We start from the raw sequence: 25,518 nt of genomic DNA, 5'->3' as shown, positions 1-25,518 counted from the left end.
GCGTAAAATGCTCACGCTCGAGCAAGCACGAGAAATCCTCGGGAGCCCAGGAGTGAAGTTCACCTACCGCCACCTCCCGCGATTACGTAAGACAATCGGCATCAGCTCGAATAGCGGCAGCACCTCCACCACCACCTTATGTTGATCCTAACTCAAACGGAGCAAGTGTCGATGATTCGAAGGGAAGGCCGTCCAACGTAACTCAAAAAGTAATTTCGAGACAAGTGTTCATGGCAGAGAAAATGCCTCGCACCAACAGCTTGAGTACCTCAATTGGTCGTGGCAAGACATTGGCTTCACCATAGCGGACCATCCGCAAGCAAGTTCCTCGACCAGGGCAGCCAGCACTTATTCTCGCCAAGCAGCTATTGCGGGTTTTGATGTTTCTCGAGTATTCATAGATGGTGGCAGCAGCTTAAACCTTATGTATGCAGTATACATTGAGGAAGATGAACATATCCTTAGCAAACCCGAAGCCACCGGACACAAGGTTCCACGGCATCACACCAGAAAAACCAAGTTACCCATTGGGAAAGATCAACCTCGACGTTCGCTTTGGAACCCGAGAAAATTATAGAATCGAGAAGCCGGAGTTTGAAGTCGTGGATTTTCCATCGCAAGCACCACGCTTTGTTGGGACGACCAGCATATGCTAGATTTATGGCAGTACCACACTATACATACCTGTTATGGAGATTGCCTGGACCCAAGGGACCAATCACGGTCAAAGGGAGTTTCGCCTTAGCTGATAAATGCGACAAGGATTTCCATCGGTTATCAGAAACCTTCGGGATGCAAGCTGAATATTTGGCGTCGAAAAGCATGACTGATTACGACGCATCGCCGTACGTTGGAAGGCCAAACAAAGAATCAACTTTCAACACGAGAGAAAAATTCTAAGGAGGTGCAGCATTCACCCGACGGATCCAAAAAAGACGACATCCATTGCAAACAACATGGATATCGCATAGGAAAGCGCGCTCGTCGAGTTCCTCCGTGAGAACCGGAAAATCTTCGCATGGTGTCCAGCTGACATGCCAGGAGTACCCAGTGGAACTTGCCGAGCACCACCTAAATTTGGATCCAACAAATAAAACCAATCGTACAACCTTTACGGCGTTTTTCGGAACCAAACCGCGAGCCATGCTTTCGTAAATAAATCGACTAGAGGAAGCTGGTTTTATCGTAGAGATATCTACGTAAGCCACATGGGTAGCTAACCCAGTGATGGTGCCGAAGAAAACACGACAGCCCTTCGCATGTGCGTCGACTTTACGTGTCTCAACAAACATTGCCCTAAGGATCACTTTCCCCTCCCAAGGATCGATCAAATCATCGACTCCACGGCAGGTTGTGAACGTCTTTCCTTTTTGGATGCATACTCGGTTATAACCAGATCAGATTAAAAGAAGATGATGAAGCCAAAACAGCGTTTATTACACCTTACGGCGTGTTTTGCTACAAGACAATGCCCTTTGGTCTAAAAAATGCGGGAGCAACATATCATAGGATGATGCAGAAGTGTTTAGCAACACAGATCGGGAAAAACGTGCAAGTATACATTGATGATGTCGTCATAACGTCAAAAAAGGGGGCAACGCTGATCGAGGATCTCAAAGAAACTTTTGATAACCTCGACAAATTCTGCCTCAAGCTGAACCCGACGAAGTGTTCTTTTGGCGTCCCAGCAGGAGAACTTCTGGGGTTTCTAGTTTCAGCAAGAGGGATTGAAGCAAATCCCGACAAAATACAAGCCATAGTAACAATGAGAAAGCCAACGAAGTTGAAAGAAATACAGCAGCTAACTGGGCGAGTCGCAGCTTTGAGCAGATTCGTCGCCAGTGTTAGGAGAAAAGCGTTACCATTTTATGCGCCGATAAAACAAGGAGATAAATTCCAGTGGAACGAAGAGGCCGATAGAGCTTTCGAGGATCCGAAGCGAAAATCTCGACACCACCAATCCCGGTGGCTCCAAAGGAAAAGGAACCTCTCCCGTTGTATATTGCGGCCACACCTCAAGTGGTTAGCACGGTTTTAGTTGTCGAAAGAGAAGAAGAAGGGAAAATCCATGGAGTGCAACGGCCGCATACTTCGTGAGCGAAGTCTTGTCGCCCTCAAAACAAAGGTACCCTCAGCACCAAAAACTAGCATATGGAGTGTTCACGACAAGCACGAAAATTGCGCCACTATTTTTCGGCACACCCGATCATAGTGGTCAACGAAGCTCCCTTGTCAAATATACCGAACAATCCAGAAGTTACGGGTCGTGTCTCCCTTTGGGGAATAGAACTTTCCCTCGGGACATCACGTACGAAAAAAGAAAAGCAATAAAGTCGCAAATACTGCCGGACTTCATCGCAGAGTGGATGGAATTGCAAAATACAGGACCTCCAGACTTGTCGAGAACCTGGACTATGAACTTTGATGGGTCCAAGAGACTAGAAGGGGCTGGCGCAGGAGTAGTACTCATATCACCTGAAGGCGACAAGTTGAAGTACATCCTTCGGATGACGTTCCCTAACGCATCTAACAATGAAGCAGAATACGAGGCTCTCATACACGGGATGAAGATGGCGAAAGCCTGCGGAGCAACTCGATTAAAAATCTTTGGCGATTCACAGTTGGTAGCTCAGCAAGTTATGAACCAATGTGACGCAGTCAATGATAGCATGATGGCATACAAGGAGGTGTACAATGAGCTCGAGAAGTTATTCGATGGATGCGAAGTAAATCATATTAGTAGATTGAGCAACGACGAAGCCGACGTTCTTGCAAACATCGGGTCGCAAGTGCCTTGCAGGTCCCACCAGGTGTATTTTGGGAAGAGATAACAGAGAGATCCACCGAGTCGACAAAATCAAAAAAGAAGGAGAAGAAACCCCTGGGGCTACCAAGGAGAAGCAAGAGGAAGAAGAAGAAGAGCAAGACCTGGTCATGGTAATACGTATACCGTGGATGCAGCCATACATATCATATATACTCGGAAAGAAATACCCGACGATCCAGTCGAGGCAAGGCGAGTAATTCGACGCTCCAAAGCTTTCACAAGTGGTTAAGGGAGAATTATATAAGAGAAGTATTTCAGGCGTCTTGCAAAGGTGCGTCACACCCGAAGAAGGAAGAATAATTCCGAAGGATGTACACGAAGGAATATGTGGCCACCACGCAAGTAGTCGAGCTATCGCAGCCAAGGTTTTTCGGGCAGGATTCTACTGGTTAACAGCAATTGAGGACGCTAAGGACATAGTACGAACTTGCGACGCGTGTCAAAGGTTTGCCGCAAAACCTCACTCTCCAGCAGCAGAGCTAGCACCAATACCTTTGTCATGCGCCAGAAAAAGCGGAGGACGTGTGTCCCCCACTTGCACGACGTGTCAACGTGGTGGGAACGATGGACCCACAAGGCAGAACAAACTCGACCATTAATAGAGTTGAAAAAAATTTGCCAAGGGAAAATATGTCGACAAGAAAAATAAAAGGAGAATGGCGACAGGATGAGTTATTTGCATACTTCGGGAGCCTTTGGTCAGAAACAAGTTTTTGCCCAAATGCTCGGGGCTACTTCGAAAAAAGTAAAGTTTCGACTATGGCAAATATAGAAATTGTGGGAGCCTACAACCAAGCACAAGTTCTTGGCTGTAGCCTCGGGGGCTACTCCCATCGGGAGCGCTGTTCGCGCACCCGAGAGAAAAAAAAATAGAAGAAAAAGAGAGAGAAAGAATATCGGGAGATAATGGCAATACAGCGACAAGGTGGACTAAAATGTTGAGCCTACAACCAAGCACAAGTTCTTGGTTGTAGCCTCGGGGGCTACTCCCATCGGGAACGCTGTTCGCGTGCCCGATGGAATATAAAAAGGAAAAAGAAAAGAAAGATAGAACAGCAAGAGAGTATATTTCGAGTTATAATTAACTCTACATATACTCCCATCGGGAGATTAATATAAGTCATATGTGACTCGATAAAATGTGCCATTCCAACAGCCGGAAAAGCACTCGACAATATATTCTCGTAACGCCAAAGTTGCGATCAATTTCTCGAATGCCGCAAATTTGCGAAGGTAAGACCCCGGATCTATTCTCGCCGGGCGTGGCATCGCCGAAGACTCGCGCTCCGTTACTTTTATCCGTATCAACGGATACGAAGAAAAATCCTAACGGACGCGTTAGGTACTCGATAAATTTGACCGGGACTCGACAGAATGGTAAGACCTTAAGCGGCACCTGTCGAAGTTTGCACCAGTATCCCGAGATCATGTCCAGGGACGTGATCTTGAAGTAGGTTTTTGCGGATTGCCACTAGAGCAGTTAACTAGTACCTGATCCGTCAGATGAACTAGCCCCAAATACCGATATCCCTGTACAATATAGAAATTTATATAAAGAAATATAGAAAAGTTTACATTGTGGAATAAAGAATAAGCAGTGGAGATTTTCCTTGATTCTACGATTCAAGCAAAATCTCGGGGGCTACTGACATAGGCATCCCAAATGGGCCTGCCAAAGATAGTACCCGGGATTTATAGAAGGCCCACTACCCGAAGAATAAGAAGGTTCGAGAGTCCAAGATATGTTAAGGGAAGTAGAATTGTAATAGGAAGTGTTGTTTGTAAATCTGGCGGGACGAGTTAGAAACCGTCCCGGACTCTGTAACTTGTACGAAACGAGACCCTCGGCTCCACCTCTTATATAAAGGGGGAGTCGAGGGACGAGGAGATCATCGAATCATTGTCTGCAAACCCTAGTTTTCATATTCGTCGAGTACTTTTCGGCTGAAACCTTCGAGATCTACTTGCCCTCTACTTCTAACTAAACCCTAGCCTACAATCCATAGGCATTGATAAGTTAATCCCTTGTCACTTACTGAGGGAAACTTGCTGCTGTGCGCATCACACCTTCCTCTTGGGGTTCCCAACGGACGTGTCAACTACACGCATCAAGCAAATTTCTGGTGTCGTTGCCGGGGAGATCAAGACACGCTGCAAGGGGAGTCTCCACAATCCAATCTCTTTACTTTGTTTTTGTCTTGCTTTATTTTATTTACTACTTTGTTTGCTGCATTATATCAAAACACAAAAAAATTAGTTGCTAGCTTTACTTTATTTACTTGTCTTGCACTCTATATCAAAAACACAAAAAAATTAGTTACTTGCATTTATTTTATCTAGTTTGCTTTATTTACTACCGCTAAAATGGCCACTCCTGAAAATACTAAGTTGTGTGATTTCACAACCACAAATAATAATGATTTCTTATGCACACCTATTGCTCCACCTGCTACTACAGCAGAATTCTTTGAAATTAAACCTGCTTTATGTGAGGATGGTTGGGAGCCCATCATTAAGATGAAGGTCAATAACTTTGATTGTAATGCTTTATGTGATCTTGGTGCAAGTATTTCCGTTATGCCTAAGAAAATTTATAATATGCTTGACTTGCCACCATTGAAAAATTGTTATTTGGATGTTAATCTTGTTGATAATGCTATAAAGAAACCTTTGGGGAGAGTTGATAATGTTCGCATTACCGTTAACAATAACCTTGTCCCCGTTGATTTTGTTGTCTTGGATATTGAATGCAATGCATCTTGTCCCATTATATTGGGAAGACCTTTTCTTCGAATCGTTGGTGCTACCATTGATATGAAGGAAGGTAATATTAAATATCAATTTCCTCTCAAGAAAGGTATGGAACACTTCCCTAGAAAGAGAATGAAGTTACCTTTTGATTCTATTATTAGAACAAGTTATGATGTTGATACTTCGTCTCTTGACAACACTTGATATACACTTCCTGCGCCTAGCTGAAAGGCGTTAAAGAAAAACGCTTATGGGAGACAACCCATGTTTTTACTACAGTACCTTTATTTTATATTTGAGTCTTGGAAGTTGTTTACTACTGTAGCAACCTCTCCTTATCTTAGTTTTGTGCATTGTTGTGCCAAGTAAAATCTTTGATAGTAAGGTTCATACTAGATTTGGATTGTTGCGCAGTAACAGATTTCTTTCCTGTCACGAATTCCGACCTGCCTCTCTGTAGGTAGCTCAAAAAAATATGCAAATTTACGTGCATGATCCTCAGATATGTACGCAACTTTCATTCAATTTGGGCATTTTCATTTGAGCAAGTCGGGTGCCTCAATAAAATCCATCTTTACGGACTGTTCTGTTTTGATAGATTCTGCCTTTTATTTCGCATTGCCTCTTTTATTATGATGGATGAATTTCTTTGTTCCATTAATGTCCAGTAGCTTTATGCAATGTCCAGAAGTGTTAAGAATGATTATGTCACCTCTGAACATGTTAATTTTTATTGTACACTAACCCTCTAATGAGTTGTTTCGAGTTTGGTGTGGAGGAAGTTTTCCAGGATCAAGAGAGGGAAATGATGCAATATGATAAAGGAGAGTGAAAGCTCTAAGCTTGGGGATGCCCCGGTGGTTCACCCCTGCATATTCTAAGAAGACTCAAGCGTCTAAGCTTGGGGATGCCCAAGGCATCCCCTTCTTCATCGACAACATTATCAGGTTCCTCCCCTGAAACTATATTTTTATTCCATCACATCTTATGTGCTTTACTTGGAGCGTCGGTTTGTTTTTTTTTGTTTTGTTTGAATAAAATGGATCCTAGCATTCATTGTATGGGAGAGAGACACGCTCCGCTGTTGCATATGGACAAATATGTCCTTAGGCTTTACTCATAGTATTCATGGCGAAGGTTGAATCTTCTTCGTTAAATTGATATATGGTTGGAATTGGGAAATGCTACATGTAGTAATTCTAAAATGTCTTGAATAATTTGATACTTGGCAATTGTTGTGCTCATGTTTAAGCTCTTGCATCATATACTTTGCACCTATTAATGAAGAAACACCTAGAGCTTGCTAAATTTGGTTTGCATATTTGGTCTCTCTAAAGTCTAGATAATTTCTAGTATTGAGTTTGAACAACAAGGAAGACAAGTGTAGAGTCTTATAATGTTTACAATATGTCTTTTATGTGAGTTTTGCTGCACCGGTTCATCCTTGTGTTTGTTTCAAATAACCTTGCTAGCCTAAAACTTGTATCGAGAGGGAATACTTCTCATGCATCCAAAATCCTTGAGCCAACCACTATGCCATTTGTGTCCACCATACCTACCTACTACATGGTATTTCTCCGCCATTCCAAAGTAAATTGCTTGAGTGCTACCTTTAAAATTTCCATTCTTTACCTTTGCAATATATAGCTCTTGGGACAAATAGCTTAAAAACTATTGCGGTATTGAATATGTACTTATGCACTTTATCTCTTATTAAGTTGCTTGTTGTGCGATAACCATGCTTCTGGGGACGCCATCAACTACTCTTTGTTGAATATCATGTGAGTTGCTATGCATGTCCGTCTTGTCTGAAGTAAGGGAGATCTACCACTTTAATGGTTAGAGCATGCATATTGTTAGAGAAGAACATTGGGACGCTAACTAAAGCCATGAATCATGGCAGAAGTTTCAGTTTTGGACATATATCCTCAATCTCATATGAGAACATTAACTGTTGCTACATGTTTATGCATTAAAGAGGAGTCCATTATCTGTTGTCCATGTTGTCCCGGTATGGATGTCTAAGTTGAGAATAATCAAAAGCGAGAAATCCAAAATGCGAGCTTTCTCCTTAGACCTTTGTACAGGCGGCATGGAAGTACCCCTTTGTGACACTTGGTTAAAACATGTGTATTGCGATGATCCCGGTAGTCCAAGCTAATTAGGACAAGGTGCGGGCACTATTAGTATACTATGCATGAGGCTTTCAACTTGTAAGATATAATTTACATGATACATATGCTTTATTACTACCGTTGACAAAATTGTTTCATGTTTTCAAAATAAAAGCTCTAGCACAAATATAGCAATCGATGCTTTCCTCTTTGAAAGACCTTTCTTTTACTTTTATGTTGAGTCAGTTCACCTATTTCTCTCCACCTCAAGAAGCAAACACTTGTGTGAACTGTGCAATTATTCCTACATACTTGCATATTGCACTTTTTATATTACTCTATGTTGACAATTATCCATGAGATATACATGTTATAAGTTGAAAGCAACCGCTGAAACTTAATCTTCCTTTGTGTTGCTTCAACACCTTTACTTTGATTTATTGCTTTATGAGTTAACTCTTATGCAAGATTTATTGATGCTTGTCTTTAAGTACTATTCATGAAAAGTATTTGCTTTATGATTCAGTTGTTTACTCATGTCATTACCATTGTTTTGATCGCTGCATTCATTACATATGTTTACAATAGTATGATCAAGGTTATGATGGCATGTCACTCCGGAAATTATCTTTGTTATCGTTTACCTGCTCGGGACGAGCAGAACTAAGCTTGGGGATGCTGATACGTCTCCGACGTATCGATAATTTCTTATGTTCCATGCCACATTATTGATGATATCTACATGTTTTATACACATTATATGTCGTATTTATGCATTTTCCGGCACTAACCTATTAACGAGATGCCGAAGAGCCGCTTGTCGTTTTCTGCTGTTTTTGGTTTCGTAAATCCTACAAAGGAAATATTCTCGGAATTGGACGAAATCAACGCCCAGGGTCCTATTTTGCCACGAAGCTTCCAGAAGACCGAGGGGGAAAGGAAGTGGGGCCACGAGGCGCCGACACAACAGGGCGGCGCGGCTCAGGCCCTGGCCGCGCGGCCCTAGCGTGTGGGGCCCTCGTGTGGCCCCCCGCGTTGCCCTTCCGCCTACTTAAAGCCTTCGTCGCGAAACCCCCAGTACCGAGAGCCACGATACGGAAAACCTTCCAGAGACGCCGCCGCCGCCAATCCCATCTCGAGGGATTCTGGAGATCACCTCCGACACCCTGCCGGAGAGGGGATTCATCTCCCGGAGGACTCTTCACGCCATGGTCGCCTCCGGAGTGATGAGTGAGTAGTTCACCCCTGGACTATGGGTCCATAGCAGTAGTTAGATGGTTGTCTTCTCCTCATGTGCTTCATTGTCGGATCTTGTGAGCTGCCTAACATGATCAAGATCATCTATCTGTAATTCTATATGTTGTGTTTGTCGGGATCCGATGGATAGATAATACTATGTTATGTTGATTATCAATCTATTACCTATGTGTTGTTTATGATCTTGCATGCTCTCCGTTATTAGTAGAGGCTCTGGCCAAGTTTTTGCTCTTAACTCCAAGAGGGAGTATTTATGCTCGATAGTGGGTTCATGCCTCCATTAAATCTGGGACAAGTGACGTAAAGTTCTAAGGTTGTGGATGTGCTCGTTGCCACTAGGGATAAAACATTGATGCTATGTCCGAGGATGTAGTTATTGATTACATTACGCACCATACTTAATGCAATTGTCCGTTGTTTTACAACTTAATACCGGAAGAGGTTCGGATGATAACCCGAAGGTGGACTTTTTAGGCATAGATGCATGCTCGGATAGCGGTCTATGTACTTTGTCGTAATGCCCAATTAAATCTCACAATATTCATTATATCATGTATGTGCATTGTCATGCCCTCTCTATTTGTCAATTGCCCGACCGTAATTTGTTCACCCAACATGCTATTTATCTTATGGGAGAGACACCTCTAGTGAACTCGTGGACCCCGGTCCATTCTTTTACATTGAATACAATCTATCGCAATACTTGTTCTACTGTTTTCTGCAAACAATCATCATCCACACTATACATCTAATCCTTTGTTGCAGCAAGCCGGTGAGATTGACAACCTCATTGTTTCGTTGGGGCAAAGTACTTTGGTTGTGTTGTGCAGGTTCCACGTTGGCGCCGGAACCCCTGGTGTTGCGCTGCACTACATCTCGCCGCCATCAACCTTCAACGTGCTTCTTGACTCCTACTGGTTCGATTAAACCTTGGTTTCTTACTGAGGGAAACTTGCTGATGTGCGCATCACACCTTCCTCTTGGGGTTCCCAACGGACGTGTCAACTACACGCATCACACCTCAACACTTGCCACTACGTCCTGCTCCCCCGTTGATACGTCTCCAACGTACCTACAATTTCTGATGTTCCATACTTGTTTTATGACAATACTTACATGTTTTGCTTGCACCTTATAATGTTTTTTTGCGTTCTCCGGAACTAACCTATTAACAAAATGCCACAGTGCCAGTTCCTGTTTTCTGCTGTTTTTGGTTCCAGAAAGGCTGTTCGAGCAATATTCTCGGAATTCGACGAAACGAAGACCCAGCATCCTATTTTTCCTGGAACCTTCCAGAAAGTCAAAGGGGGACCAGAGGGGAGCCCTGGGGGCCCCACACGTGTGGCCGGCGCGGCCCAGGAGGGAGGCGCGCCGCCCTAGTGTGAGGTGGCCCCGTGGCCCCTCCGACTCCGACTCTTCGCCTATTTAAGCCCTGGAGACCTAAAAACGCGAGACCACTTGACGAAACTCCAGAAAGACTCCAGGGGCGCCGCCACCATCGCGAAACTCCAATTCGGGGGACAGAAGTCTCTGTTCCGGCACTCCGCCGGGACGGGGAAGTGCCCCGGAAGCCATCTCCATCAACGCCATCGCCTCCATCATGCTCCGTGAGTAGTTCCTCCATGGACTACGAGTTCTAGCTATAGCTAGTTGGTATTCTCTCCCCCATGTACTTCAATACAATGATCTCATGAGTTGCCTTACATGATTGAGATCCATCTGATGTAATCGGTGTTGTGTTTGTCGGGATCCGATGGATTGTTACGTTATGATTGTCTATCTACAAAGTTTATGAAGTTATTGTTGCTGCAATCTTGTTATGCTTAATGCTTGTCACTAGGGCCCGAGTGGCATGATCTTAGATTTGAGCTCTATACTTATTGCTTAGATTGTATCTACAAGTTGTATGCACATGTCTATGTCCGGAACCAAAGACCCCAAAGTGACAGAAATTGGGACAATTGGAGGGGAAGGCTTAGATATGAGGATCACATGTTTTCACGGAGTGTTAATGCTTTGCTCCGGTGCTCTATTAAAAGGAGTACCTTAATTTCCAATGAGATTCCCTAGAGGCCCGGCTGCCACCGGCTGGTAGGACAAAAGATGTTGTACAAGTTTCTCATTGCGAGCACGTATGACTATATATGGAAAACATGCCTACATGATTAATGATCTTGATGTTCTGTCTTAATGCTATTTCAACCCTATCAATTGCCCGACTGTAATTTGTTCACCCAACACTTGTTATTGGAGAGTTGCCACTAGTGTAGATAGCTGGGAACCCCGGTCCATCTTTCATCATCATATACTCGTTCTACATGACATTGGAAGTAGTATCAACTATTTTCTCGGTGCCATTGCTCTCATATTACTCGCTACGTCGCCGTGTTACTCGTTACTACTGCTCTCATATCACTGCTACTTTCACATCACCCTCGTTGCTAGTGCTTTTCCAGGTGCAGCTGAATTGACAACTCAGTTGTTAAGGCTTATAAGTATTCTTTACCTCCCCTTGTGTCGAATCAATAAATTTGGGTTTTACTTCCCGCGAAGACTGCTGCGATCCCCTATACTTGTGGGTTATCACCCGTCCTTCCAGGGAAGCACCGCTGATACCTTCGATCTGGATTACAGATGCAGTGTAGTAGTTTTTTTCCTAGAAGACCTATGTTTAATCGAACCTTGGGAAGAATTTGCTTAGGTGTAAGATTACGTTATTTGTCGAAACCTTGAGAGCTTGGTTGTCTTTCTGTTACCAGATCTTTCTAGCTTAACTTTTTGTTATTTTTTGTTGTGTATTTATGGATGGAGATAGGCCGGCCTAGGATTCACCTGCAGCTGTGCATACATATGGGATAAAGATAATAATAATAAGCGCTACATGAGTCACATGTTCAAATAAATATAAGTATTGCTGACGGCATGTCCTAATTTTCTATAGCTTTTGTAAGGTGCTACCAATATAAACTTTTGGCCACTACCACACCTTCGCAGACGAGGGTGTAAATCAGTCTTTAAGTAATTAAATTGATCAAATCATTAAAAATAGTGACGTTACCATAACCCTAAATGGATCTCAGATCATCTATTCTATTAGTCCCTTCTGTCACTGGATTTCGATCTAGAGGTTGAAGCACCACTCATACCCCCTCAATACCTTTGTCGATCCTTGGAACTTGGGTACCTGAAAAGTCTTTAAATCGAGCCAAGAGATGATAAAGAAGGACAAAATCCTATTCAAATTCAACACAATATTTCCATGTTAAAAGATGCACATAAACGATGTGAGGCTTCACCCCAAGCATGCAGCCCGTGGGTACTACTCACTCATAACGAGATCAAAGATGATAAACATTGCAAAGATGGATTCAATATAAATATCAAATAGTCTTACGATGGATCTCCTCAGACGTGATATAGTGTTCGCGGCTGTGACTCTCTCTTGCTTTGCGACATCTGGGGTTTGATTTATATAGGGGTCCCTTCACGGAAGTTGCTAGGGTTGACTTGGGTGAGGCGGTGGCACCCGATACGGGAAGCTATACGGGTGGGCTCTGCCTGTATCACTGCTCGTTAAACTCTCTGGAGGTCTTCTTCACGAGGCCATTGACTTGAAAGTATTAGCAACTCGTGATTCTTCATTAATTTGCTCGGATTTCGCCATAAAGAAGATTTCCACACGGTGGTAATTAGTCATTAATGGCAAAGATAGAGAGAGATTTATCAATTTCTTGACAACTATGCGATTTAAACATGGAGTATAGATGCTGGATTATGCATCTATCAACATTCCCAAGCTTAAACCTTGTCCGTCCTGAAGCAAGAAACAAAAGATCATAAATAATTCAATGTTTGAACCGAAACAATGAGAAAACAATATCACTTACAATCGGTAGTCTCATACATCATCATTCCATCAGTTTGAAAGCTAGCATAGGTAGATAATGGCAAGAATAGTATGTAGGTTTCTATAAGTCAAGAAAATCATAATATAGATGTTATAAACAAGTAACTAGATGAACAAGTTTCTACTCCAATTATTTTACATAACTCTTAGCTTTGCCATGGAACGATCAAACGGTTTCATACTTAAGTCAACTAAGAGTGAGAAATCATGTCAAGAGAAGTTTTAGCCAAGAAAAATTTCATTAACACCTACATCAATAAATCATGACTATCTAACACTTCTTTTCTATTCTTTGCTCCTTCTAGAAATTTTCCATGCTTTAGTAAAGAGAACATGCCAAAAATCTAGTCAGTTTAATCAGACTGTGCAAACTAGGAAGGGTACTCGTAGCATTATGATTTCTCAAAGTCGCCCATTAGAGTATTCCAACTTCGCTTATAACGCAGATCTATGAGATGCCAAATTTTACCACCTATAGCATTGCTGCTACAAGTGTTTATCGACTCAATAGCCAAAATCCAGGAGCTTCCTTCGTGAAATATCATTTGTAGGCTAGAGGATTTTTTGGCGACCATGGAGTGCGACGGTGTTATAGGATGACCATTGAGCTAGTGCAATGTTAAGAAAAAACGTGTCTAGATAGTTTAGTTTTCAAGTTTTACTTATATTTGTCTTAGAAAATGTAATGGTAAAAGTTTGAGTTGATTTTCTATAAACTTATGCTTGACAAGGTGATGAGAAAGTTCTAGTTGATTTTAATTTGTTTGTGTTAAATTTACTTTTAAGTTTGAGTAGGTGCAATGAGAAAGTTCTTCAAAGGGTAAAAAACTAGCCATGCAGCTAGGAATTGAACCACAAATCAAAGGAGCAAAGTAAGTGACAAACCGGTGGGTTGTGCAGAAGATTATGTTCAATGATGTGAAACAAACCTACTTAGGGTAACCCAAATGAGGTTCGAAAATCACGCCCAAACACATATTGTGCTACTTACTTATATAAGAGCTTATGTCCATTTAAAATCAGTATTTTTATGTGGTTCCTTCAACCGAAAGCTAATCCTCAGTAAGGATAGTCTAGCAAAACTAAATTGGAATAGACGTATGAGATGTTTTTTTTATCAGAAAAGCTATTCAACATTTATTTATCACTTGTTCTTGGGAATATCATATCGACAATTATTATGTTGCTTTTAATATCACTCCGTCGCCCGACAAATATCACCAAACAGAACAGCAAGAACCGCATAGAAATGAAAATACTGTGAAACAAAAACCGAGAAAAGTAGAAAACCGTCAGCCTACCCATCGGTTTAAACGGCGAAGCATTTTTTTTTTGAGAATTCGATCGTCCTTTATTAAGCATCAACAGATACAACCAAAGGAATGTTAAAACCATCTGGTGGCCCTAGTAGCCACACTTGACATAGATGGAAGAGTTTGAGTATTTATCCAATGTCACATTCCGTAAAAATTTACGATACACGTATAGGATGCACTCAATGTGTACGAGCTTGTCCAATAGATGTATTAGAAATGATACCCTGGGATGGATGTAAATCCAAGCAAATAGCTTCTGCCCCGAGAACTGAAGATTGTGTGGGTTGTAAGAGATGCGAATCCGCTTGCCCAACGGATTTTTTAAGTGTACGCGTTTATTTAGGGCCTGAAACAACCCGTAGCATGGCTTTATCTTATTGATACGTTACAAAAAAACTTCATTTGAATTGTCTGATTCCTCTTTACCGAAGAAGCCTGTGCTCGAAATAATCGAGCACGGGCTTTTCTGGTCAAAACGTATCTTGTCTTTACCACTTTATCATGAGTTATTTTCCTTGGTTAACAATACTTGTTGTTTTGCCGATATTTGCAGGTTCATTAATTTTCTTTTTACCTCATAGGGGAAACAAAATAGTTAGGTGGTATACTATATCCATTTGTTTATTAGAATTCCTTCTAATGACTTATGCATTCTGCTATCATTTCCAATCGGAGGATCCTTTAATCCAATTAAAGGAGGATTATAAATGGATAGATGTCTTCGATTTCCACCGGAGATTGGGAATCGATGGACTTTCATTAGGATCTATTTTATTGACAGGATTTATCACTACTTTAGCTACTTTAGCAGCTAGGCGCTTACCCGGAATTCACGATTATTCTATTTTTTGATGCTAGCAATGTATAGTGGTCAAATAGGATTATTTTCTTCGCGAGACCTTTTACTTTTTTTATCATGTGGGAGTTAGAATTAATTCCTATTTACTTACTTTTATCCAAGTGGGGGGGAAGAGGCGTCTCCATCTTTGGAAATACTGCAGGCGGCTCCATCTTTTTCTTAATCGGAGTTCTGGGTATGGGCTTATATGGTTATGGTTCCAACGAACTGGGATTAGATATGGAAAGATTAATTAATCAATCATACCCTGCAACCTTGGAAATACTTTTATATTTTGGCTTCCTTATTGCTTATGCTGTCAAATTGCCAATTATACCCCTACATACGTGGTTACCCGATACCCATGGGGAAGCGCATTATAGTACATGTATGCTTTTAGCGGGAATCTTATTAAAGATGGGAGCATATGGATTGATTCGGATCAACATGGAATTGTTACCTCATGCTCATTATCTATTTTCGCCCTGGTTAGTAATAATAGGAGCGATCCAAATAATCTATGCAGCTTCAACTTCTCTTGGTCAACGAAATTTCAAAAAAAGAATATCCTATTCCTCTATATCTCACATGGGTTTCATAATTATAGGAATTGGTTCCATAACCAACATTGGACTCAATGGAGCTATTTTACAAATATTATCCCATGGATTTATTGGTGCTACATTTTTTTTTCTTGGCAGGAACGGCTTCCGATAGAATGCGTCTTGTTTATCTCGAAGTATCCCAATGCCAAAAAAAATTACTATGTTTAGTAGCTTTTCAATGGCTTCTCTTGCCTTACCAGGAATGAGTGGTTTTGTCGCAGAATTAGTAGTCTTTTTTGGCCTAATTTCTAGCCCAAAATTTCTGTTAATGCCAAAAATGCTAATTACTTTTGTAATGGCAATAGGAATGATATTAACTCCTATTTATTTATTATCTATGTTACGCCAGATGTTCTATGGGTACAAGCTATTTAATGTTCCAAACGCAAATTTTGTGGATTCTGGACCACGAGAACTCTTTATTTTAATTTGTATCTTTTTACCAGTAATAGGAATTGGTATTTATCCAGATTTTGTTCTCTCCCTATCCATTGACAGGGTGGAGGCCCTCGTATCCAATTATTATCCTAAATAGATTTTTTACCAGTCCGGTCTATTAATGAGGAAGTCTAATTAGATCTATCTTGAATTTTTGAGAACCCTTTGATAAGGCGTTCAAGGGGTTCTCAAATAAAACATAAAAGAAAACCCTTCATAAAGGGTTTTCTTTTATCTAATCATTTAGATGTTAATATAACGAACCATAACTATGTAAACCTATTCCTAATAGATTGATACCAAAATAGCAGATCCAAATTATAAGAAATCCTATCGAAGCTACAAGTGCAGAATTCGTACCCTTCCAATTTAGATTTGTTCTACTATGTAAATAAATTGCAAATATGGTCCAAGTAATAAATGCCCAAGTTTCCTTAGGATCCCCACGCGTCATTAGCCCATACTGCTCCACAAAGAATACCTATGGTTAAAAGGGTAAATCCTAGGCTAATGACACGATAACTCCAAGAATCTAAACGCTCCGTTAATTGATATTTGTAATAATTTGGGAATGAAGGGACAGAGGTGCTTTTTAAAGAACTTCTTTTTACATAGAAATCACTAAAGAAATTTTTTTAAGTAAAACATTTTTTCTTTTTAGAAAAGAAAAAGAAATTATTTCGAAATCTAATGATTAGAATAGCGGCAGATAATAAGGATCCGCACAAAAGAGTTGCATAGCTTAGTAACATCATACTTACATGCATCATTAACCACTGAGATTGGAGAGCGGGTACTAGTATTGTGGATTGATGCATTTCAGTTAAAAGACCCGATGTGGCAAAGCCTTGCGTTAAAATAGTACTTGGCGTAGTTATTGTGCTTAAATCATTTTTAGAGTTCTGTATCTTAGGAATGGTATGAAGAATATACAGAGCCCATGAAAGGAAGATCAACGACTCATATAAATTACTTAATGGAAAATGTCCCGAAGAAGCCCAGCGAGAAACTAGGAATCCCGTTATAGAGAAAAAAGTAACTATCATTCCTTTTTCTGACGAATCACGTAATCCCCCAAGTTCATGAACTAATAAGGTTATCAAATGAATAGTAATCACAATGGAAATGGTTGAGAAGGAGATATGATTTAATATATGTTCTAAAGTTGCAAATAGCATAAGGGGAAGATCTCATTACAAAATTGTAAATTTCGAATTGAATCCATTTTATAATCTATTATATAGGTGCAGAGACTCGATGGAAGCTGTTCTAACGAATCGGGTAATTACGTTGTGTTGTTAGTGGAATTCCTTCTAAATTTGAGAAAGAAGGGCTTTATACATCTAATAAACACGTATAGATACTGGCATAGCAAACGATTAATCATGGAACCCATATTATAATATAGGTTCTTTATTCTTTTTAGAATGCAATTTTAAACAGAAATGATTATGAAATCAAAAATTCAGAATTTTTTTTTTTGAATTATTTTATTGTGAATCCATTCCAATTGAATATTTTGTAATCAAATCCTTCAATTCAAAGTTTTGAGGTCTTTAAAAAAGTGGATTAATCGGACGAGGACAAAGAGAGAGTCCCATTCTACATGTCAATACTGACAACAATGAAATTTCTAGTAAAAGGAAAATCCGTCGACTTTATAAGTTGTGAGGGTTCAAGTCCCTCTATCCCCAAACCCTCCTTTATTCCCTAACTTATAGTATTTATCCTCTTTTTTCTTTTTATCACAGGGTTTAAGATTCATTAGCTTTCTCATTCTACTCTTTCACAAAGGAGTGCGAAGAGAACTCAATGGATCTTATCCTAGAATATAATATATTTGTTTTTTATTAGAGTATCGGGAAAGAATCCCGGTTATTCGCTCTATTTTTCAGTATTATTAAGTAAGCCATGTACAATGCATAGGACTACCCCCCCCATTTTACAATTTCGAATTTGAAATCCTTTATTTAATTTATTTTTTAGTCCCTTTAATTGACATAGATACAAATACTCTACTAGGATGATGCACAAGAAAAGGTCAGGATAGCTCAGTTGGTAGAGCAGAGGACTGAAAATCCTCGTGTCACCAGTTCAAATCTGGTTCCTGGCAGAGAAAAAAAAAGATCTACCGAATAGGTATTGATACAAATACCTCGAGATGGGTTGGGATACATATTCATTAATAATATAAATAGAGTATGATTTATTCATCTAAGTGGATAAGTCTATAATAAAGAATAAAGAAGCACTTCTTTTTATAGAAGTAGAAAGAAAAAAATATATCTTTTCTTTATGGTACAGAAGGAGGTTAGATTAGGCTCCCCCTTTATTTTTTTTTGCATTTCTTAATTTTATATTCTGCTATTCCGACGAATCTTTATTTTAGTCTTGCTTATCTTAATCTTACTTTCCTAGTTGTGCTAAGTCATGTGCGCGATACAAAGTTCGTGGTAGAGAACTTCTTTGAGTCATCCTATCTTTCTGTTCATTATGAAGGAAATTAATATGTGATTTTCAAAATAGGGAATCTAAATGAAACCTTTTTTTTGCTCAGTCTATCTGGACTGCTTTTGTATAATAGGATTTAATTAGAAATAGGTATTCCGTTTCATCTAGGAACAGAACGTAAAAATATCCCTTTACTGGAATAAAATCTGGAATTGTGTTGTATAAGTGAGCATGAATTTTTTATCATTCAATGAGCATCTTGTATTTCATAAAAATTGGGGGTTATATAGTCCTTACGTAAGGGCCACCCTATCCAACTTTCAGGCATTAGGATACGTTTAAGGCGCGGATGATTATCATAAGAGATTCCCACCATATCATAAGATTCGCGTTCTTGAAAATCGGCACTTCTCCAAATCCAGAAGACAGACGGAATTCTAGGATTATCCTTTTGGGCAAAGACTTTTATACAGACTTCTTCTGGATTATCTATGCCATACTGTATTCTCGTAAGATGATACACGCTAGCTAAAGATCCACCGGGTGCTACATCATAAGCACATTGGGAGCGTAAATAATTGTAACCATATACATATAAAATGACAGCAATGGAATCCCAATCCCCTGCTTTTATTTGTAAAGTCTCTATTCCTCGGTGATCAAAGCCCAAAGATCTATGAACTACCTCATGTTTGACTAGCCAATTAGATAACCAACCCTGCTGCATTGTCTTCATCTCTCCCTCTTTGTATAAATATTTCACATTTCGGATGCAAGAAAGATTGCCCGGCTTTTCATTTTTCTACACAAAAAAGCCCCATCCCTCCTAATTCACTAATTTGTAGGAAGGTACTGGACTTTTGGATTTGAAAAAAGTTTCAGAAGATATATCTAAAGTAGATGGTGATTGATAGAGCAATTCTTGTTCATAAGTTCCAGTATGAGTACTGCGCCTAACATAAAGCTTGTGACTGGTAGTAAAAAATCTATTTTTATTTTGAGATAGAGTTTGATCCTCAACTATTTCTCGCGATATCTTCTTACGAAGTTTTGTTAGGGCATCTATAACTGCCTCCGGTTTAGGTGGGCAGCCCGGCAAGTAGACATCCACAGGAATTAACTTATCAACTCCCCGAACAGTACTATAGGAATCCGTACTGAACATTCCCCCTGTAATAGTACAGGCTCCCATAGCAATGACGTATTTTGGTTCAGGCATTTGCTCGTATAACCTCACTAAGGAGGGAGCCATTTTCATTGTTACCGTCCCGGCTGTTAAAATTAGGTCCGCTTGCCTAGGACTTGATCTTGGTACCAATCCATAACGATCAAAGTCGAATCGTGAGCCTATTAATGAAGCAAATTCAATGAAACAACAACTGGTACCGTATAGAAGGGGCCATAAACTGGAGAGTCTTGACCAATTTGAAAGATCATTTGGTGTAGTTGAAATAACAGAATTGGAACTTGTTTGGTCAAGTAAGGGAAACTCAATCAAATTCATAACTGTCTCAATGGAATCTTTTCCTTCTTTTTTTTTTTTGTCCAAATATTCAGTTAAGACCATTCCAAGGCTCCTTTTCGCCATGCATAAACTAAACCGACAACTAGGATAAGCACGAAAATAAAAGCTTCAATAAAAACGGATACACCCAATACGTCGAAACTCATTGCCCAAGGGTAGAGAAAGACGGTTTCGACATCAAAAACAACAAAAACTAGCGCAAACATGTAATAGCGTATTCGGAATTGTAGCCAAGCTCCCCCCATGGGTTCTATACCCGATTCATAACTAGAAAGCTTCTCAGGTCCTTCACTAACCGGGGCTAAAAGCCCCTTTTTCACTCAATGATTCATTCTAATTTCCCGACCAAAAATTCTATATCTCTATTCTATGATATTTCTATATATATATAGAATATGATATCTAATATGACACCCGATTTGTCAAAGGGATTGGATTGGTGACTTACCCATTCAGTGACTTTGGCACTGGACGTTCCAAAAACGGGTACTATCGGATCGGGTGAATTAGAGAATAGACAGAGGTCCGTTGGCATTTCAGCCTTTCTTCTCCTTTCAGGGCCTATCCGAAAGAGAATCCAGTACCTCTTGGTCCTGAATATCAGAATAGGACGAACGAACCGGACCCCGCGGATATCTTTGCTTCGGAACAAAACAAAACCCTGCAATCAAATAGATTGTCCCAAGGGCGCCATATTCTAGGAGCCCAAGTTATGCTATTGAAAATTAGTTCCTCTAGCAGTTCCGGTTTGAGCATTCCGTTCCCTTTTTCAAACTCCACTTCTTTTCATATAGCAATCCCTGATCAAAGAGAGAACAATATCCATTTCAAAACATTTCTAACGGATTCCTTGGTTCGGACCGACGAAGTAATGGCACTCGATTATTATCAACCTGGCTGCAATCTTTTTCTGTCGGTAAGGATTGCACCAGAGCACCTTCTACTTCTAATAGGCCATGAACTATAGATAGAGAAGAATCATTCTGAGCGAGTACATAAGAAGCGATCCACTTTTTTCATCGGTTCCAGGCCAGGGGAAGACCAAAGATCTTGCGCGGCAGGTCCGCCAGAAAAACGAAAAAGAGAAAGAAGTCTCGTTAATCTATTCATGCTCGTTCCAAGTTCGAAGTACCTTTTCTTTTGGCCAAAGAAAAACCCGCTTCCTGACACGATTGCCTCTTTATATAGATAGATTCGATGGGGTTATTACTTATAAGTCTATTTTGTACAAGAGCCCCTCCTATCTGATAGAAAAGGGTCCCATGATCCCGAGCCGATCTTACCTTGGCTCGCAAACCCCAAGTTTGTCTATGAAGAGCTAATCTAATTGTATTTTTTTTTTAATGGATTTCTTATGTGGAATACTAATGGATAGGGCCTCGTTGCTAAGTGTTACAAGATCTAGTGCACTGGAACTCGTGGTTATGGACCCGAATCCTTTAGTATGCAACATTGTCTTTTCCAAGTAAAAACCCCTAGTATATGAAAGAATGAAAAGGTGCTTTCGTTCTTGTGGAATAAGAAGCCCTCGTACCTTACTGAAAGGAAAATCGTAATTTTTCGTTAGGTATTTGACCAAATAGGATCGTCCAGTTCCTATAGAACCTATCACTAAAATACCCGATAGGGCTAAGCGGAACGAAAAGGGTTTTCCATGAGTAAGTGATTGTCTGATAATGAGCAAGGAATATAGGTCTTTCTGCTAAAGGGGATCTATTAAACTCATAATTCATTGGATCCTTGTTATCAATGCCAACTAGGTATCATAAGTAAATGGATCCCGGTTGTTCAATCCTTTGATAACCAAGGTCATTCTTTGCTAAAGAGAAATGATCACTATGAGTCAGATTCAATAGAATTGGATCCATTCCAAATAGCAAGAATTAGGATTCTTGATCCCTCTCAATCTCTCTTTCAATTCGAGGATCCAGAGAGGTGTTTTCATAGTCATCTCCTAATATTTTCGATTTCATTTTTCTATGATATGCCTTTCTATATGAAAATTTGTTATTTACGATGTACGATGATCCCTGTTAAGCATCCATGGCTGAATGGTTAAAGCGCCCAACTCATAATTGGTAAATTTGCGGGTTCAATTCCTGCTGGATGCACGCGAACGGGAACGTTCCATAAGTCTATTGGAACTGGTTCTCTATCCATGGAATCTCATCCATCATCCATACATAACGAATTGGTATGGTATATTCATACCATAACATAAGAACAATAAGAACTCGAATTCTTATCGATACTGGAACTCAGAGCATAGGAGGGAAAGTCGATTTATGGATGGAATCAAATACGCAGTATTTACAGAAAAAAGTCTTCGTTTATTGGGAAAGAATCAATATACTTTTAATGTCGAATCGGGATTCACTAAGACAGAAATAAAGCATTGGGTCGAACTCTTCTTTGGTGTTAAGGTAGTAGCTGTGAATAGCCATCGACTACCTGGAAAGGGTAGAAGAATAGGACCTATTCTGGGACATACAATGCATTACAGACGTATGATCATTACCCTTCAACCGGGTTATTCTATTCCACTTCTAGATAGAGAAAAAACTAAAGGAGAATACTTAATAATACGGCGAAACATTTATACAAAACACCTATCCCGAGCACACGCAAGGGAACCGTAGACAGGCAAGTGAAATCCAATCCACGAAATAATTTGATCCATGGACGACACCGTTGTGGTAAAGGTCGTAATTCCAGAGGAATCATTACCGCAAGGCATAGAGGGGAGGTCATAAGCGCCTATACCGTAAAATAGATTTTAGACGGAATCAAAAAGACATATCTGGTAGAATCGTAACCATAGAATACGACCCTAATCGAAATGCATACATTTGTCTCATACACTATGGGGATGGTGAGAAGAGATATATTTTACATCCCAGAGGGGCTATAATTGGAGATACTATTGTTTCTGGTACAAAAGTTCCTATATCAATGGGAAATGCCCTACCTTTGAGTGCGGTTTGAACTATTGATTTACGTAATTGGAAGTAACCAATTAGGTTTACGACGAAACCTAGAAATCGATCACTGATCCAATTTGACTACCTCTACGGGATAGACCTCAACAGAAAACTGTTGAGTAACGGCAGCAAGTGATTGAGTTCAGTAGTTCCTCATAGAAAATTATTGACTCTAGAGATATGGTAATATGGAGAAGACAAAATTGTTTGAAGCACGCACAGAACCGGAAGCGCCCCTTGTTTCAAAGAGAGGAGGACGGGTTATTCACATTTAATTTGATGGTCAGAGGCAAATTGAAAGCTAAGCAGTGGTAATTAAGACCCCCGGGGAAAATAGGGATGTCTCCTACGTTACCCATAATATGTGGAAGTATCGACGTAATTTCATAGAGTCATTCGATCTGAATGCTACATGAAGAACATAAGCCAGATGACGGAACGCGGAGACCTAGGATGTAGAAGATCATAACATGAGCGATTCGGCAGATTTGGATTCCTTTCCTATATATCCACTCATGTGGTACTTCATCATATGATTCATATAAGATCCATCTGTCTAGAGATCGTCATATACATCTAGAAAGCCGTATGCTTTGGAAGAAGCTTGTACAGTTTGGGAAGGGGTTTTTGAGAGAAAAGAAGAATCTACTTCAACCGATATGCCCTTAGGCACGGCCATGCATAACATAGAAATCACACGTGGAAGGGGTGGGCAATTAGCTAGAGCAGCAGGTGCTGTAGCGAAACTGATTGCAAAAGAGGGTAAATCGGCCACTTTAAGATTACCATCTGGGGAGGTCCGTTTAGTATCCCAAAACTGCTTAGCAACAGTCGGACAAGTGGGTAATGTTGGGGTGAACCAAAAAGTTTGGGTAGAGCCGGATCTAAGTGTTGGCTAGGTAAACGACCCGTAGTAAGAGGGGTAGTTATGAACCCTGTGGACCACCCCCATGGGGGCGGTGAAGGGAAAGCCCCCATTGGTAGAAAAAAACCCACAACCCCTTGGGGTTATCCTGCGCTTGGAAAAAAAGAAATTGATTTTTTTACGACATGCTATTTTTTCCATTCATTACCCTTGAGGATCAGTCGTGGTCTTCTAGACTCTACCAAGAGTCTGGATGAATTTGTTGGTCCATCCAAATGTGTAAAATATCATAGTCGCACTTAAAAACCGAGTACTCTACCATTGAGTTAGCAACCCAGATAAAAAAAGATCTTAGATACGATCGAAATCCAAAAATCAATGGAATTACACCACCCGCTTCTGTCAAAACATCAAAAGAAAGAATTTATCGACCATGGAAAACACTCAAATGCCAAAATGAACAGGTCCGGTTAAATTCCACTAAGGTTAAAAAAGAACGACCCCAACCAACCACGATGGCAAAACGCTCCTTTTTTTAGCTATTTTTATTATAATAAAAAAATCTTGTATGAAAATACATGCAAGAGGAACACCCTTATCATTTGAGCTAAGTGTAGGCAGAAAAATATAAATATGGAGTAAGGTCTATTGAACAAATAGAATTTGTAGGTAGATAATCTACAAATTCTATTTGTTCAATAGACCTTTGTCAATGGAAATACAATGGTAAGAAAACAAATTAGATAGAAAAAGTAAATAAAATAGGGGCTTATACTGGATTGGCACGACATAAATCCAAATAGGACTAAGAAGGAGGTAAATTATGTCTAAATAATTAGAGAACGAGGAATACTAGTGATCTTCTTCTACTTTATTTATTCATTTAGTTCTTCAATAAATTCAAAGTTCTTTCTTTTTCATTAAAGAATTCTGCCTTTCTTAAAATATCATAAACAGTTCTTGTCGGTTGAGCACCCTTTTCAAGAAAATAGAGAATAGCTGGAACATTTAAACAAGTTTGATTCTTTATCGGATCATAAAAACCTACTTTTCGAAGATCTCTTCCTTCTCTTCGAGATCGGACATCAATTGCAACGATTCGATAGACAGCTTATTGGGATAGAGGTAGATAAATAACGCCCCCCCCAGAAACGTATAGGAGGTTTTCTCCTGATACGACTCGAGAAAATGATTTGAATTTCTGTCTATAGTCTATAGTAATAGAAATTAGACTATGACGTGCATATCTAAGTTAGAAGATCCTAAAATATTCTAAAGATATTATTAATTATTTTTTTGCTTATTAATGGATGGTACTGGACTTTTGGATTTGAAAAAAGTTTCAGAAGATATATCTAAAGTAGATGGTGATTGATAGAGCAATTCTTGTTCATAAGTTCCAGTATGAGTATTGCGCCTAACATAAAGCTTGTGACTGGTAGTAAAAAATCTATTTTTATTTTGAGATAGAGTTTGATCCTCAACTATTTCTCGCGATATTTTCTTACGAAGTTTTGTTAGGACATATATAACTGCCTCCGGTTTAGGTGGGCAGCCCGGCAAGTAAATATCCACAAGAATTAACTTATCAACTCCCGGAACAGTACTATAGGAATCCGTACTGAACATTCCCCCTGTACCGA

At 40.0% G+C, this 25,518-nt stretch overlaps 1 non-coding gene and 1 pseudogene across 1 annotated transcript; both read left to right on the top strand.

The window, feature by feature from the left end:
- The window catches only part of LOC124694889, a 31,141-nt pseudogene extending 7,176 nt beyond the window's left edge, over window positions 1-23,965 (top strand).
- Window positions 18,094-18,166, top strand: TRNAF-GAA. The gene has a single exon. It is a non-coding gene; the product is annotated as a tRNA-Phe (tRNA).
- Window positions 23,966-25,518: the final 1,553 nt, after the last annotated feature.

The sequence above is a fragment of the Lolium rigidum genome, chromosome 3 (genome assembly GCF_022539505.1).
Source record: "Lolium rigidum isolate FL_2022 chromosome 3, APGP_CSIRO_Lrig_0.1, whole genome shotgun sequence".
Lineage (NCBI taxonomy): Eukaryota > Viridiplantae > Streptophyta > Magnoliopsida > Poales > Poaceae > Lolium > Lolium rigidum.
Note: the sequence above shows the minus strand (reverse complement) of the source record. Positions and strands in the feature narration are given on the sequence as shown.